Source organism: Magallana gigas, chromosome 9, assembly GCF_963853765.1.
Source record: "Magallana gigas chromosome 9, xbMagGiga1.1, whole genome shotgun sequence".
Lineage (NCBI taxonomy): Eukaryota > Metazoa > Mollusca > Bivalvia > Ostreida > Ostreidae > Magallana > Magallana gigas.
This window is the reverse complement of record NC_088861.1, coordinates 18,420,659-18,438,374: the sequence shown is the minus strand read 5'-3', so window position 1 is coordinate 18,438,374 and position 17,716 is coordinate 18,420,659. Positions and strand designations below refer to the sequence as shown.

The window sequence follows — 17,716 nt, the reverse complement described above, 5'->3', positions numbered from 1 at the left end:
GATGTCAATATCCAAACAAAGATTTCGTTGACATTCTTTACTCTATAAATATAGATGTATCTCTTGCAATCAAAGTTATATCGCTTATCATTTCCATTTATTCGTAGTAGTAATATAAGCGATTAAAGATTGATAACAAACACATTGCAATAAAATTTACAAAACACTACATATATTTTTTGAGTTAAAAAAGTAATCAGGTGGTTAATTCACTCTGTTCACTCTGATCACGGTAAGTTTGTGGTTTTTTATGATTATTCCTATGCAGATATATTTCTTGACTATTACAGCATAATTGTAATGTGTTGGTTATTCTCAAGAACACTAGTTAAGTGCTTATATACTGAGAACAGTTTGAATGAATTTTATAATTATTTAATTGCATCAACACATGTTATAATTCAATCTGCTATACTGAGTAATTTCCTTTTTATCATCCTCTTTTTAATATACCTTTAAAATAAGCTTATAATAGTTATTGTGCTCTCTATCAAGTGAACAAGTCACTGAAATGTTTCCTAATATATCGTTGATTGCAAAGCAACCACTAGTATTTTTGTCATCTGAAAATAAAAATACTAAAAATAATTAATTACAAACACACAAATGCCCTTAGAAACTCTTTAAAATTTTTTACACACATTTATATACATTAAGTTCCATGGTTTTTGTCAACACATTTATCCATTATGTTGCTTACCTTTATGTTTGAACAAGAGTTACATTTTTTCTAAAATTAGACCTGGCATATTGGAATTATTGAACCATTACACTACTGGTTTTAAATTGATAAATATAACATCACATCTGTCATAAATTAAGGGAAAAACCGATAAAACTATCGATAAAAACTAAGAAAAAACTATATTAAATCCGTATATATAATCAAATAACACTAGTATTCCGAGATGTAGGTACCATCAGCGAAGGCGCATAGCTGAACACTGAAAAAAACAATACTATTGAATAAATTTCTTTATACATGTACATACAATTTATATCTTTCACTTTTTCGTTCTTGTAATATTTACATCTACTCCTGAATGTCCCATGTTTTAGAGTTTATTGCATACAATTCTACTATGGTGGCATATATCTGCCCCTTGTGTGCAAGTTTTTTTTTCTATTAATTATGTCGACATGCAAGATAAAGATGTTGACATGCAAGATAGTTTTGTCAACATGCAACGTAACTATGTTGACATGCAAAAAAAAACTGCAATCAAAAAAGAGGTTTAAAAAATCTCAAATATCGCCAACATGTGACATCCAAGATGCTAGATACGCTTCCTATTGATGTCAACATGCAACTTATTGATGTTAAACTGCAACTTAATTCTTTATGTCGACATGCAACTTATTTATGTCGACATGCAACTTATTTCTGTCGACATTCAGGATAAATTTGTTGACATGCAACATATTTATGTCGACATGCAACTTAGTTATGTTGACATACAACTTATAAGTTGCATGTCAACATATTTATCTCGCATGTAAACATAACGAAGTTGCATGTCAACATATTTATCTCGCATGTCAACATAAGTAAGTTGCATTTTGACATCAATAAGTTGCATGTCGACATGAATAAGTTGCATTTTGACACAAATCGGTTACCTGTCAGCATATTTATCTTGCATGTTAACATAAATAAGTTGCATATCGACATAAAAAGGTAGCATCTCGCATCTTGGATGTCATTGTTGATTGCAATTTTCTTGCATGTCAACATAGTTATGTTGCATGTTGACATAATTATCTTGCATGTCAACATATTCATCTTGCATTTCGACATATTTGATAGAAAAATAACTTGCACACAAGGGGCCGAGATACGCCACCATGGTGGCATATATTTGCCCCTTGTGTGCAAGTTATTTTTCTATTAATTATGTCGACATACAAGATAAAGATGTTGACATGCAAGATAGTTTTGTCAACATGCAACATAACTATGTTGACATGCAAGAAAACTGCAATCAAATAAGAGGTTTAAAAAATCTCAAATATTGCCAACATGTGATATCCAAAGTATATCTCTTTACAGACCTTAAAATCTATAGTATACTTCCTGTCTACCATCCCCTGTATCTCTGTCTGTGGCGTGTATTGGTGGACGGGTCACAAGGGAATATTGTCAATACCATTGTTCTTCTTGGAACCAAGTTTGGTTATACGAAGGATAATCCAGATAAAGAAGCATACATTGTTTTCATGTTATTAATTAAAACTAGTTTCACTTTGTTCTTACCTCGGTAATATTAAAAATAAATTAATCAGAGTCAAATTTTGGGTCCATGTCATCAATGTCAGTAATCTAAACAATCGATGCTGTGTAAGCTACTTCTTCGTTTAAAACTGTTAAAAAAATTAACGAAATGATAACAACTAACATATAACATATGATATTTGCTATATCTGACACGTTCTGTATATAAAAACCTTAAATAAGGATGTTGTTTATTTGAGTTGTCAAAATAAAATAAAATTGTTAAAGTTCTAAACACACTATATACCAATAAGATTGTTAAAGTTGTAGGATCAGGAGCCTAGGAGGAGTAAGCACCCTCTGCTGAACGGTCACACCCGCCGTGTGCTCTTTGTCTTATCGGTAAAAATGTCATTATCGGGGGAAATGTCGTAATGTGGGGAATATATCATGATCGAGAAAAACGAAGAAAAATTCGTAGACCATTAGGTATTCAATCAATAGTCCAGAGCAGAGCAATCACGGACATCTGGACATGTAGGATCAGGTGCCTAGGAGGAGTAAGCATCCTCTACTGACCGGTCACACCCGCCGTGTGCTCCTTGGTGTAATAGGGAAAAACGAAAAGTCCGTAGACCATTAGGTGATTAATTATAGTCGAACAATTAGTATGAAAAACGTCAGTCAGCATGCGACCCAGTGGAAGATTGTATTAGCTGACAAGGTCGTTGTAAACTAATGACAATAGAACTTACGAAAAGATGACTTCAAACGAGACTGTTGATAGTCCTGTTATTTCAACTTGTTTGTCAGTAGTTTGTTCTATTCATCTTATACGATTTGATTTATATATTGGAGCTTTTGAGACAGCCCCTTTAATGATCCGAATTTATTGGGGTTTTTTTAAAAGACAAAACGGTGATGCAACGTTGTGTCATGCGTTTATTATGACCTTGCGCATTACAATTCAGAACGTCATTTCAGAGATAAATAAAACCATATGATATAATTATAGTTTCACTGAAATAAGCCTTGAAATACTATACTCAATAGTAATTTTTATATTAAGTTTGTTTTCCATTAGCAACCAGTAGAAAGCCGAGTGGCATCCTACCAAGCTATTCCCCAACTTAATCATATTCACAATCAGAGGAAATCTCATGGGAAACATGGAACATGCAGCCATATATATTAACATAATATTTAGTTCTCGTCCACGACTATAAAAAATAGCGCAAGAAACTTTGTAGAGAATTTTTTGTTTATTAAGGAATAGATATAATTTAATGATTATATTTCAAAAGTACATATCAAATTGATTATATAAAATTGAACGTTTATTTTAACCTTGCTAAAATAAATAAACTCAAAACACGTGACATCGTTTATATTTGTGCTCATGGCGAATGGATTTGCAAAAAGTATTGATTGGAAATTAACGTCGCAGATTTTCGTTGTAAACATAAGGGGAAATATACACTGAATGTAAAAATAAACTGATGCTATTTACCAAGACTTAGAGTGAACTCGTTTAAACTTTTCTGATATCCGTAGTTTACTGATTTTTAATAACAATCATATTACAATGATTAATTTTCTTATTTTCTGTTGATTGCTAAATCATCTTTATTTTTAATTGTATAAGCCGGAAATTCATATCTCGGTTCTTTCGGTTTCGCAATTATAATTTCCTTTCGCGCAAAACTGAAAATAGAAGCTGTTGACTTTAAGATTCAACTTTCGGCAGCTCCCTGCTTAGATCTTAACCAGGCTACTTTAGCAATGCAATGTTTACATCCTTTTACTTTCACTTTGTGAGTGACGTCACAGTGATGGTCACATGGTGTGCAGGGAGCTGCCTTTAGACTCTGACTTTTGACTATCATCATCAAAACTGTGTAAAACATCGAATGCATGATTGATTTGTGTCAAATTTGTAAGTAACGTTGATGTTTAAAACATATGCTTACTAGATTTGTAACGTTCATAAGTTTAAAGTAAAGTTGAAATTGCATAAAACATATTCTCAATGTTTTTTTTAATTAAAGTAGTCCGAGTATCGCACTACGTCATAATACGGATTTTACAATATTGGTTCGACTTTTACAGAGCGTTATTGATACCCGGTATTGATTTTGCTCTACATCGCTGTTGTAAACAATGGCAATAATAAGCAATTAGAACGGTAATATATGTATTCTATGAGAGATAGAAATGATTAATGTTGAGAAACTCGATTCGGTTAAAGTAAAATGAAAAACGAAGTTTCTGATTAACCAGGATCTCAAGTATGCTTATATCTTCTTTGTTTTGACCCCCCCCCCCGAATTTTTCTTTTTCTTTTACTGAAACCGGTTTAAATTTAGAGACAGAAGCTATTTTGAATTTAATCAATCGTCAATTAATTAATTTTTAAATGATATCTAACATTGTTGACAGATCTAGGCAGAAAACTGTAGCAAAATGTGATTTTTACGGATTTTTTCGTCAGGGTCTACTTGGTTTAGAGCTTATAGCGTGAAAAGTAATCCGTCAACATATAATTTATTTTACCAAATCTTTTTTCTAAGATGTCAATCTATAGAATAAACACCATGAATTTAAGTTTGAGTCCATAAAATAGTAAAAAAATTACCAAACGCGATACTAGCATTGCATTTTTTGTATTCTATTTTGATACATCAGGTCCATAAAGCGTACTTACTTACAAAAATTTGCGCAAAATTATTGATGAGATATGGCTTAAATAAATATTTATACTCTATTTTGTATGTTCAGTTCTAATTTTCCCAAAATTGGTAATTATTTTTAGGAAAAACGGACGTCTGGCAAATTTCATAATTGTCAATAATTTTCGCAAGGGAGTACACCCGTCTGAGAGGTGATAACAAACAAACTAGCATGTAAACATACATATTTTCTTTTGTATATGTATTGCTAGAATGTATATCTATCATTTAAAGCTAAGCTTTTAATGATTGAGCCCATTTAGTGCCGAGTATAGGACTACCTTAAATTAAACTCTGTCCCGAGTTTTTGCTTCCGCCAATTTTCGCTTGATATTTCGATAATAATAAATACCTTTGTTCTTAAACTACGTTCATCCACTAATATGAAAAATGTCCAGATTATCTGTTTTGAAACGCCCCCTCTACCGCTTCATTTTTCAATACACATCCCGAAATAGAAAGTCTATGGGGATTTTGCATTGCATCAGCCATAATTAAGCCCAGAGCTGCGTTCAAGATCGTAGCAGCTAGCCAAGCCGCTAGGTCGTAGATATTTAGGTCTATTGAACGGATCGCTAGGTTAGCCGCTAGGTCTCAGATTTGAAGTTGGAAATATTCAACTAAAGACTTATTACATCGACAAAATTTGTTAATTGCAAGTGGAAATAAACGTAGCAGCTACGATCTTGAACGCAGCCCAGGGCTGCGTTTAATGCAGGTTGCACTACAGTATTAAATTCTACTATATATTCTTACCAAAATTGCACAACTTTACATACAGATTAAAAATTCAAAACGAACTTCTGGAAAAAATCCTCTTGACATCTTTTTAAACAACGCTTCATTTACAAGTTTCTAGCAAAATACACACGTGCATCCAGCAAGGCGTGCGACTTTGTTTACATCGAAGTTACACATGTGCTTGAAAATCAAGCCCGGGACTTTTCACCCCCCTCCAGAAACAACGCGCATCAAAAATTCAAATGACCTCGCATTATTACAAAACTGGGATAGTTAGACCTCTTACACATTGTTTTTCATCTCATACCAAAAATCAGCTCCTGTCTCGAGCGGAACCGCCCCGAATTCAAAGGAAAATTCGGGAATTATTTTGGCTCAGCCATGTTTTGACGTGAACCTTCAGTGAAATACTGTTATGACACCTTAAGATCGTAGCGGCTAGGTAGGGCTACGTTGTTGAACGGTAAGCTAGCCTAGCCGCTAGGTAGATATTCGTAGCCTAAATATTTTATGCTAAGCATCGAATTCAAGATGGCCACCTTAGTTACCATGCACTTTGTAACAAACACGAAATCTATTTATATAGTGATATTATACTCAACCTTTAAGTTATAATGAATCTTAACATTGATATTTCCGCTTGAAATTAACAAATTATGTCAATGTAATAAGTCTTTAGTTTAATATTTCCAACTTCAAATCTGAGACCTAGCGGTCCGTTCAATAGACCTAGATATCTTCGACCTGCGCGAGGTGTCCCGAGTACTTCCGAATGGAGAAAAGCCATTATAAATCTCCGTAAGAAATTTGTTTTCGTTTCAATAAACTTTAATGGGTGAAAAGGGATAATTTGTCAATGAAGATATTTTGGATATTTTCCATTTCGTCGATTTCAACTGTACTTTTTTCACGGGTATGTGTTTTTTTTAAAATATGTTTTACGGTGCTACCGTTCTGGCGAGCGCAGCAAGAATTAGCCTACATATACCTTACATCATTGTCAACCTTTAGTGTTGTTATGGTATCAACGAACGTCAAGGAATTTTTTAGAGAGTATTGCTCTACAATAAGTATGTCAAAGGTTCTTATCTATTGGTTATGATACATACAGAGCAACCCCCTACCCCAAGAGAGAGAGAGAGAGAGAGAGAGAGAGAGAGAGAGAGAGAGAGAGAGAGAGAGAGAGACCGGTCCCTGTTTGTAGGTGTGTAATTTCCCACTTTTAAATTTCAAGGTTTGACTATATGCAATATCTGCATAAATTTTTTAACTGTTTATTTTTTCATTTTATTCCTTTTTATTTAGTTCAAAATGTCCTATTGTTTATTTCCTTCCTACTCATATACTTACCTGCCTACTGTACATGCATGCACAATTAGCGTAAAACTGGATCGATATGACACTAAAGTATGGCTCTTGCAAGTATATATTTATATAATCTCTATATAAAATTTTTTAAAAAACAAATCATATGTCAATGAAGCAGGTATCACAGTCTAAACTGAAATAGCTCGTACACTCATTACAGATGTTTGATCCACCTCTAAATTTATCGCGGGAAATATAGCGTGAAGGCACTGTGACGTCATCCATGACTTTTAATTTAATTTTTTTACTCTTCATTGTAGATAAAAACGGTCATTTGACCTTTAAAACGTCGTAAAATTGTACAAAATTCAAACGTAACGTCAGGCGTATGGATACGTTTTTGACGTTAGTCTTACTATGACGTAGGCAACATTCTTTATACGATATAAAATAATTTTTTTAGCCAATCAGAAAGCGCGTTACAACCAGAATTAAATTATTAAGGAATGAATTCAATATTTATTTGTTTTATACGATATAAAATGGTTTGGGGCAGTTTACGCTTTATAAACCGCGAAGCGGTTTATAAAAAAGCGTAAACTGTTTCAATTCATTGCTTATAATTTAATTTTTTTTTACTCTTCATTGTAGATAAAACGGTCATTTGACCTTTAAAATGACGTACATTTGTACAAAATTCAAACGTAACGTCAAGGGTTTAATACGTTTTTGTCGTTAGTCTTACTATGACGTAGGCAACATTCTTTATACGATATAAAATATTTTTTTTAGCCAATCAGAAAGCGCGTTACAACCAGAATTAAATTATTCTCGACTCAATACGAAGGTATGGAAGCTTGAAACAAATCTTTTGAGTCTCTCCAAAGCATATGAAGTACTCAAAACGTGTCTTCAAACTTTAAGACACCGTAAAAGAATATGTTTTACGGTGCGACCGTTGGGGCGAGCACAGCATGTGATCAAACAATCAATTATAATAAATCAATAAAAATAAAATTAACTTCGTAAAATTTGAATGCAAAAAAAACAAAACATACCGGTACCTATTTTTCAGTAAATTTTCATTATTCATAGTTTATAAGATTTGTTATAATCTATTTATTTAGAAGTAGAACATGCACAGTAGTTTAATCTCAGATACAATGTTGTTAAATAATAGATTTTAATATATAAATATTCATTGCACTGTATCTCCTCTTATAAAGTGATTGTAACGTCAGTTCATCCCCCCCTTTTTTTGCAGTAGACATTTTTTTCCTAAACCTACATATAAAACTGGACTCATCATAGAGCCCCCCCCCCCCCCCCCCCACGTGAAAAAAATATTTTTTTTTTCAATTTACACATAGAAAATCGACTTATTATGTATTTGCCCCCTCCACTTTAAAAAAAAAAATTAATGTTTATTTTTTTTTTTATAATTTACGCTTAAAAATATTTGCTTATCATATTAAAAGAACATGGTGCCCCCCCCCCCCCCCCCGCATGTAATAAATGGATTCCCCGAAGTGAAAATAAAGAAACCATTGAACTGCTAAAGAGCTGTCGGAAGGATTAGAATTTTCATGATTTTTTCTCTTTTTGCTTGCAAAGATTTTTTGGATGAGGCTGCCATCCACCCACCCACCCACTCCCTTTTAAAAAAGGGCGATGCTATATTGTACGTGTACGTTTCAGGAAATTACCGTAATTATAGCGAGCGACTTTTAACTCATAGTAGCGAGCGCAGCTCGCCAGCGCGCAGCGCCGGCGCGAAGCGAGCTCTACCGGCAAGGCGTGTGTGAATAGAAAATTCGGACTAGTTGCACATTCATTCAACGGATTTTTTTGGTGTCAGTAAATCGGACCAGTAATGCCTTGTTTTAATCGTCCCAGTAATTCCCTGTAAATATGGTTTCCCATTTCACACTCTCACGAGAACAAGATAAAAGACTATGTACATCATGCATTGTAAATAAAATAATTCCATTACATAAGACTAACAGAGTTGTCGTTCCTTCGAGTGACGTCACAATGGATTTCTTGCACATTGATCCCACAGAATTTTTCGGAGTCAGTAAATTTCGACCCACAATGCAATTTATCAATGTCGGACGATCTCACTAGACTTGATTCCTTCTCGCGAGAAATGAATCAAAGTAAAACTTTTGAGAAACAGATAAATTGTGTAATTTCAAGAATATCATGCTTTTTAAGTAAACAAAACAGTATATTTCATTTAGTTTTTTTTCCAGGGTTTTTTCAAAGAGACAGACGGCATTTGACCGACGTGAACTTTGACGTCACAATAAGGGGAAATTACTCTAAGTAGTTATTGTAAATCTGCTGAAATATAAATACCAAAATCTTCTCAAAATCTTGCAAAGCTAACGAATGGGGACATCTTTTTTTTTTATTTTAAATAGGAAACAGTTGTAACTTGCTCTCATTTGGATGAATGCTCACATTTATTTTATTCACTATATATTTACAGTAATTAATTTCCAGGAACGTTTTTTAAAAGGGGCGCGGCAGCATCATTCAAAAAATATTTACAAGCAAAATGAAAAAGAAATTCTCAAAATCAGGGAAATTCTAATCTGGGTGAGGAATGGTGAGTGCGTAGTATGCATTTAGCTCTTTAACTGCTCAATGGTATCTTTATTTTCACATTTATTACATCCTCCCGGGAGGGGGGGGGGGTCCAAAACCGTTTTTCTTATATGATCAGCAAATTTTTTTAATACGTAAATTAATTTTTTTTAAACGGGGGGGGGGGGGGGGGACTATATGATAAGTCAATTTTTAATATGTAAGTTTAAGAAAAATGTCTGCTGCCAAGAAAAGAGGAAATAAACTGCAATAAACATTATGTTAAAATCTTTATTATTCAACAACATTGTATCTGAGATAAATTCTATTTAAATAAATAAACAATCTTATAAATTATGAATAATGAAAATTTACTAGAAAAAATAGGCATGTTTATATTTTATTTTGCATTCAAATCCATTTACGTTATGTTGATACTTTTATTTTTATTGATTTATCATAATTCATTATTTGATCACTTGCTGCGCTCGCCCCAACGGTCGCACCGTAAAACATATTAGTGAATAAAATAAATGTGAGCATTCATCCAAATGAGTGCAATTTACAACTGTTTCCTGTATCTGAAGAAATGTCTCTAATCTTCAGATGTTCTTTAGCTTAGCCTTTGCAAGATTTTGAGAGGATTACAATAACTTCAATTAGAGTAATTTCCCCTTATCAGTGCTTATTGTGACGTCAAAGCTGACGTTGGTTAAGTGTCGCCTGACTCTTCAAAACTCCCCTGAGAAATAAAAGTATGCGAAGTATACTGTTTTATTTACTTAAAAAGCACGATGTTCTTAAAATTACACATCTTATATGCTTCTTAAAAGTTTTCATTACTTTGATTCTCGTGAGAACGTGAGGTTGGAAACCATTGGTACTATGAATTGTGGGTCAAAATTTACTGACGCCGAAAAAAATCTATCGGATCAATGTGTAAACCTTTGTGACGTCACTCGATTGTTTTTGATTGAGAGTGTACTGAGGTGAACCTTAGAGGTAGCACTGACTGTATGTCGTATACATCGTTATTGTTTTTATTGTCTTGTTGATTATCGTGAGAGTGTGAAGTGATAAAAATTGCCATGATTACAGAGAACTACTGGGACGATTAAAACAATGCATTACTGGTCCGATTTACTGACGCCAAAAAAATCCGTTGAATGAATGTGCGACTAGTCCGAATTTTCTATTCACACACGCCTTGCCGGTAGAGCTCGCTTCGCTCTGGCGCTGCGCGCCGGCGAGCTGCGCTCGCTACTATGAGTTAAAAGTCGGCCATTTTTGGCATTGCACCACGGGTGAAAACATTAGAGAGCATTATGGGACGTAGACAAAAAAATTTGTTTGATGAACTGTAGGTTTAGCTGGTTATTTTCCCCGGGCACGCTGGTTCTTAGAGCTCGCTTCGCTCGCTATAAAAAATCACAAAACAGTGATGGAAACAACAACTTGGGACAAACTTTAAAAGAAAATGTGGGTAAGCTCGAATTTGGTACTGGTTCGATAATTTACCTACCACACGTAGGAAAAATAAAACATTTTCAGATTTTACCCTCATTTTGAAGAGAATGGCTATATTTAAAAATTGAATTGATTGATGTACTTTGATTTCAATTTAAGATTTTTGGTTGTCCTTTGTCGCCTTTTAATTTTTTTTCTTAAAATTAGCCTGAACTGACATGTTGTTTATTTTTATCGATTATACTATTTGTGTTTTGTTAGGAACTCATCATCCATTTTTAAGAGATTTCACATTTAAAAGAAACACGGTGGTAAATGTATTAAAGCTCCTTTCATTCAAAAACATACTGTTTACTTTAGGTTAATCCAAAAAGGTAAGAAAAATGAACTTTAATAAAACGTGATTGGTATGGTATATAATTAATATCAATACTAATAAGGATAGAATATTTTGTAAAATATTTTTCATAGAATGAAACAAAAACTTGTTATTTCTATTCGAACATTTACATAGCGTATCTAAAGTTGAATATTTTCTGATTCTTGTATAAAAATGTGTGTATAAATGACGTTTCGGTTCACATATTTTGTTTCCTTCATTTAAGCATTAAATTTTTATATGTATATTCAAACTGATGTCCATTTGTATGAAATATATGTGTATTGTCGTTGTAAAGCCATTATATACGCTCCCAGTCAGGGGTATGAAACATACATTGAACATCCATATTAACATGTTATCAAGTTCGCTTCCGCGACTAAAGATATAGTGCCAGAAACTTTAGAGAGAATTTTTTTTTACTAAGGGGTAGATATACATGTAATTTAATGATTATATTTCAAAGTACATATCAAATTGGTAATGTAAGATTGAGCGTTTCATCTAATCTTACAAAAATAAATACACTCAAAACACGCGAAGACGTTTATATTTCTGCTCGAATTAGAAAAATGCTGCTCGAATTAGAAAAGTATTTTCATAGAAAATTGAACGTCGCAGATTAATTGGTAATATACACTGAATGTAAATATATTGTTATACTCAAAGGCACGTCAAAGGATGGAGAGTGAAAAGACCAAGCTGACAGAAAATCTAGCTTTCCCAGAAACTGACGTTACTCTGGTGGTAGAGGGTCAGAAGATCCATGTCAATAAATCAGTCCTTTCTGAGCATTCACCTGTATTTGAAACCATGTTTAAAAGTCAGTTCAGGGAAAGTACTGCAAAAGAGATTCCAATGGAGGACAAGAAAGCAGAAGATGTTGTTGAATTTTTAAGTTGTTTCTATCCTAAAATGAAACACCCCGTAAAAGGTATCTAAGATTTCGTTTGTACCTTAATATACTTATTTTAAGAGAGAAATCAGATGACACGTCTGCAAAACAAAACAATGTGTCGTACTATCTCTTTATGAGAAAGTTTACGACAAAATTGATTTTAACAAATGTTTTGAATAAGAAATCATTCAAAGAGCTTTTTGAGAAAACATATTTACAGCATTTAAAGTGAAACGCCAAGAGAACTAACTTAATCAAAAGAATAATTATGATATTAAGGAACTTAAAAAAACAAAAAAATTACAAATACACGTGCAAAGGTTCACATGATAGAAATGTCAGCTTAAACATTTCTTTTTTTAAGCGGAAAATGTACTGCAGGTACTACCAATAGCACACGAGTACGAGTCAACTCTGGTGACAAACTGTGAAGACCTCATGATTGCAATGTGTAAACCAGACAAAAGGCTAACCGTCAGTACACTGCTTGACTACATATTGGCAGGGGAAAAGTACGGCTTTACCAGATTCATAGAGGCTGCTGTGGAATTATGTGCACGCATTGATTTTGACCTTCTTAACGGAAAAAAGTTTCATTATTACTTAGAAACTCAGGATAAAGATATATCTTTGAAATTTTCAAAAATAGGTATAAATACTAAATATGCTATATCAAAGAAAAGATTGGAACGTATCGAAAAGTATTATAGAAAAAATCCATATACATCTGGGAACGATGTTGCCATCCGATTATCATGACATTTAGTGACAAGAAAAAGAATATTATTACTGAAATTATGAAATTTAATCAAATCAGAAAAACTTCAGTGTATATTTCAATAAAGGAAAAACAAAATGCGTAACGTGTGCTTGCAGTCAGTAATCACATGTTGGTAAGCATCTACCAATAGTGAAGGTTAGGAAAGGCCGATATATAACTATATAACGAACTATAACGTGAAAGGCAAAGATGTTTGGAGATGTTTGGTTAACCATTTTCTAATTGGGAGCGCAGGCAAGATGATTTTCAAAACTTTAGATTTATTCCGATAGATAAAAACACCAAAAATGGTACATTTTTTTTTACCTTTTGTAACTTAACTGAAAATGTGGGGCTCTGTTCTCTCCCTTTTTCTTCTTATGCACTGACAACGCTTCAACTGCACACTGCAAACTATAAAAACTACACAAGACATGCATGTGTAATCACATGAGCTAAGCCTGTTTTGACATTAATTTTAATGTAACCATAAATGAATATGGTTACATTAAAATCAATACCAAAACAGGCTTGGCACCTGTGTGCGTATCAATAAAAAGGGAATACAACCAGGGTTATCTTTACAATATGATGCAGACGTTATACATTTTTTATGAAGAATCGAAAATAATATGGCGACCAAATAAGTTCGTCTGTAAGTCAGACATTTAAGAGAGAGATTTTGTTAATCTTAAAAGAACCCTTTTGTGATGTTAAATAATGAACAAGAAGCCAGCAGTTGAAAACACTTGTTCGATGTGGACGCGAAGAAAAAATATCATTATCTGCATAATAATGCGGATTCTTTGGCGGTTCTTTTGAAGAAAATGTGCACTTTTTTATTTATATTGATCGTAGTTTCTTTATTTCCTTTTTTCATATTACCTCAAAGTGTAGTTTATATATTTAGAAGTTTGTGCAATTTAAATGCATCGATCGGAACTCAACCGACCGTAACTTTCACGACCAGCATATATACCAGGACCAATTGACGAGCGAACGCAAGTAATCTGGCAAGTAATATTGCGACCATTTACTTTTATCTTTAAATCAAATATATAAGAGAAATTTTATTAAACTAAAAAGAACCCTTGTGTGATGTTTAATAATGATTAAGAAACCAGCATATATTATCCAATGACAGGTGGAGATTCTCTAAAATTATTTTAAAAAAAGGATGAAAGTCTGTATACAAAGAGGATGGGAAAATCAGATGGCATAAATGAGTAAAAGCCCATATTGAATAATATCTTTTCAAATTTAGAATTGTTCTTTTGACTATCATTCTTTTTGGCACAAGACATACATCTTATGGCATAGGCTGTTTTTTTGTAATTAAAAAACAATGCATGTATTTAAATAATAGTAAGGTACATGTACATATGATACATTTTAGTAACACTTAAAAAAGAATAACAGAGAATTTTTCATGATTATCATGAATTTTAAGAACTAGTTGGAGATACTTCATCAGCGTTGCATTTTTGCATTATTATGATTTCATGCGGGTGTATACTCGACGTACACAAAGAGGTTAAAATCTTTTTGGATAACAACCCATCCCTCATTTAAAATGTAAAATGAGGTAGGACCTCTCAAGACTATACCGCCACTAATTTCAAATGCATACACTACATTATGGCCATTCGAATGTTTGAATTTCTTTTTTATGGATTGAAATTTGGGATGCCAATTTTCGCAAAGTTTGCATTTTTTAAATAGATGAAAAAAAAAATGACAAAAACAAACTGTCCACCATCTCAAAAATACATAGCGTTAGTATTTGATTCAAACCACTTCTGGAGTAAATTGTGGTACAATACTCTTGAAGTTTCTCCTTCACTACTACAAGAAGTTTAGTAAGGAGTGAAGAGAGAGGTTTGGTAGAACATTTATTGGAACCTGCTATATATCTCTGTTCGTAAGGACTTTTGTGAAGCTTTGGAATCCATTACAAATAAGGTAATTTATTCGAACAAATTTATGTGAAAAAACTTGTATGATAACTAAATTAATTCTATTTTTATAATTCGTTGGATATTTAAATACGTGTATGAAGAATTCCACAAAATTAATGAAAATTGAGCCGAACAATTTCTATTGTTTCTAAATAACTTCTTAGTTTCAGTCTAAATGTACTGGCGAGAGCTAAAGTTAGAGTGAGATGAACTTCAATTATAATTCCAGAGTCCGCTTAGTTAATTTGAATACTTCTTATAAATAAGAAAAAAATCATGTCGTTATAGCTATAATGTATGATTTTCTATAGTTCTAGTATGTCCAAATTTCTATCTTGATTTGTATAAAACTCATTCTTCGATTATCTTTTATACTCCTTTTTTGTTAATTAGAAATAGCAAGTAGCAACAAAACTGATCAATTACTAGATATTGATTTCAATCATATAAATGCACATCAGTACACTACAAACTATTTGTACAAAAAAGATATAAAAGTTTAATTGTAATTGTTTGCTAGACAATAAAAAGTATCACAATGTACAAAACAAATGTTAGCACCTAATATACGGTTTTGTAGAATATATATGTAGTGAATTTCACCATTTTAAAATAAAAATTATGAAATAAGAGCATATTGACGAAATGATAAAAGAAATCCTATTTACGATGTGTGTTTATATATCAAGTTTCTACGAACATAGTTTTTAGGATAATTAGATGTTAATCACAGACTTTGAAATTACAGAACACAAATTAAAGTTCTTATAAAGTTTATGATAATGAATTACATTATTTTTTTAATGACAAGGGATTTGTTCAATAGTATATTTTAAACACAAAACACTATACAAATAGAGAAATAAATTGATGATTGTTAAACATAAAAGACCTTGACAGTGAACAGGAAAAAATATCAAAATAATAAAAGTCAGCCGTTTCTCTCTGAAATATAAGCTTCAATTGATTTAGTTTTTGTAAATAAATATTTTCTCGTTTTATCTATCAATGATCAACTCTTATAATGTTGAAAAAAAAGAAGTTTTATGAACTGGTTATTCCTTTTAGTATATACCCGGTAATAACAATAAAACATGTCTAAAACATATGTATATTACATACTTTTGATTTACAGAGTACTTTCAAATCACAAGTTAAAGGGGCATGGTCACGATTTTTGTCAAATTCAATTTTACTGTTTTTATTATTTACAATGCTTTAGAAATGTATTTCTAATGATCATTTTAAATTTGAGAGTCAGGCGTAGAGTTTTGAGCCAGATCCAAGGCTCACAATTCTTTGTCATGTAAACAAGACTCGTGTCCTGTTTTCGTTTACGTAGGTTCAATATACCAGTAAAAAATCTTTTTCAAGCTGATTTGTCTATCTTCTTTTTCATTTTAAGCATAAATAAACAGTTTCTAACGTTTAACACAATCATTTCAGGTCTAAAACTGGAATTTTCACTTCAACATTCAAAATGTAAACAAAAGCTTTGTTTATATAGCAAAGAATTGTAAGCTCCATCAAAATCGGATAAATAATGTTTGACCAAAATCGTGACCATGCCCCTTTAATGACAATAAATAACATACAGTCAGCTTTAAATTCGGACATGTAGAATTAAAACCACCATAATCTAATTGTGGCGTTACACTGCAACGTTAACCACATACCATCTCTCTTATCGTGTATATCTAAAGTAATTACCAAATTAAACCAATTTCTACTTATTTTTACGTATTTTCTTTTTTTTAATTGTATTGTTGGCATATTTATATAATTATGATCTCTAATTTGATTGTATCTTCTATACATATTAAATAGATTTAATCAGTTAATCTTCTATCTATTTAATCGACTTATCAAAATATATGTATGACATAACGATTATGCATTTATTTCATATATATTGCTAAAATGTTGTTTGCAAATAAATTTGCAGTCACGTGAGTTTTAATGGAAGATCACCTTTCTCTAGACATGTATTTTGTCACAGAGAGACATCAGTAGATTTTGCAGACCCCCTCATACCTAAATGTACATCGAAAACTGTAACTAGTAATCCCTCTGAATTATGTGCTTCTTAATGATACTGATCATTCAAAATTTCTCAAATTCATTGACAGTTGATTCAATGATGCAGATTTATGGAGCAAAATGCTTTTTTGTTTTTTTAAAAGGACTAAGAAGATATTGTAATTGCACTACACGAATAACTCTTATATGTTTTCTGTAATTTTACTACTTCAAACCCGCTACTTCTCATAAAGATATAAAACTTTTAAAGAAATCGCTGTGTAATCAATATTTTATGTATTTGTTTGATTTTCATAATCTATTAATGTGGATGATTTCTTCAAAGTGATGACTATTTTTGGCGAAGTATATAGCATCTTCGCCAGCCAAGGGTTTCTGATCAAGCGGTGCGGATCAGAAACCCTTGGCTAGCGATGATGAGTATATAGAATGCAACAAAAACTGTTTTCTTTTTGCAAACTAATTAAAGAACTTAAAATTTTGAAGGTACAACGTGTTAAAGAGAAATGCCATTGGAAAGAGATTTAGGGCGATATTATCGGTCTGGGGTATGCTGATATGAATAACTTTTTCCCATTCATGTACATCCATTAAATTCAATGACTTTGGATACAAACAAAAATCATATTTGT

General features: G+C 32.3%; 1 long non-coding RNA gene across 1 annotated transcript; it reads left to right on the top strand.

Annotated features, from left to right (window-relative positions):
* Nucleotides 1–3,928: 3,928 nt before the first annotated feature.
* Nucleotides 3,929–13,016, top strand: LOC105328222 (uncharacterized). Its single transcript, XR_010709281.1, has 3 exons — nt 3,929–4,148; nt 12,098–12,362; nt 12,691–13,016. It is a non-coding gene; the product is annotated as an uncharacterized lncRNA (long non-coding RNA).
* The last annotated feature ends 4,700 nt before the right edge of the window (nt 13,017–17,716 follow it).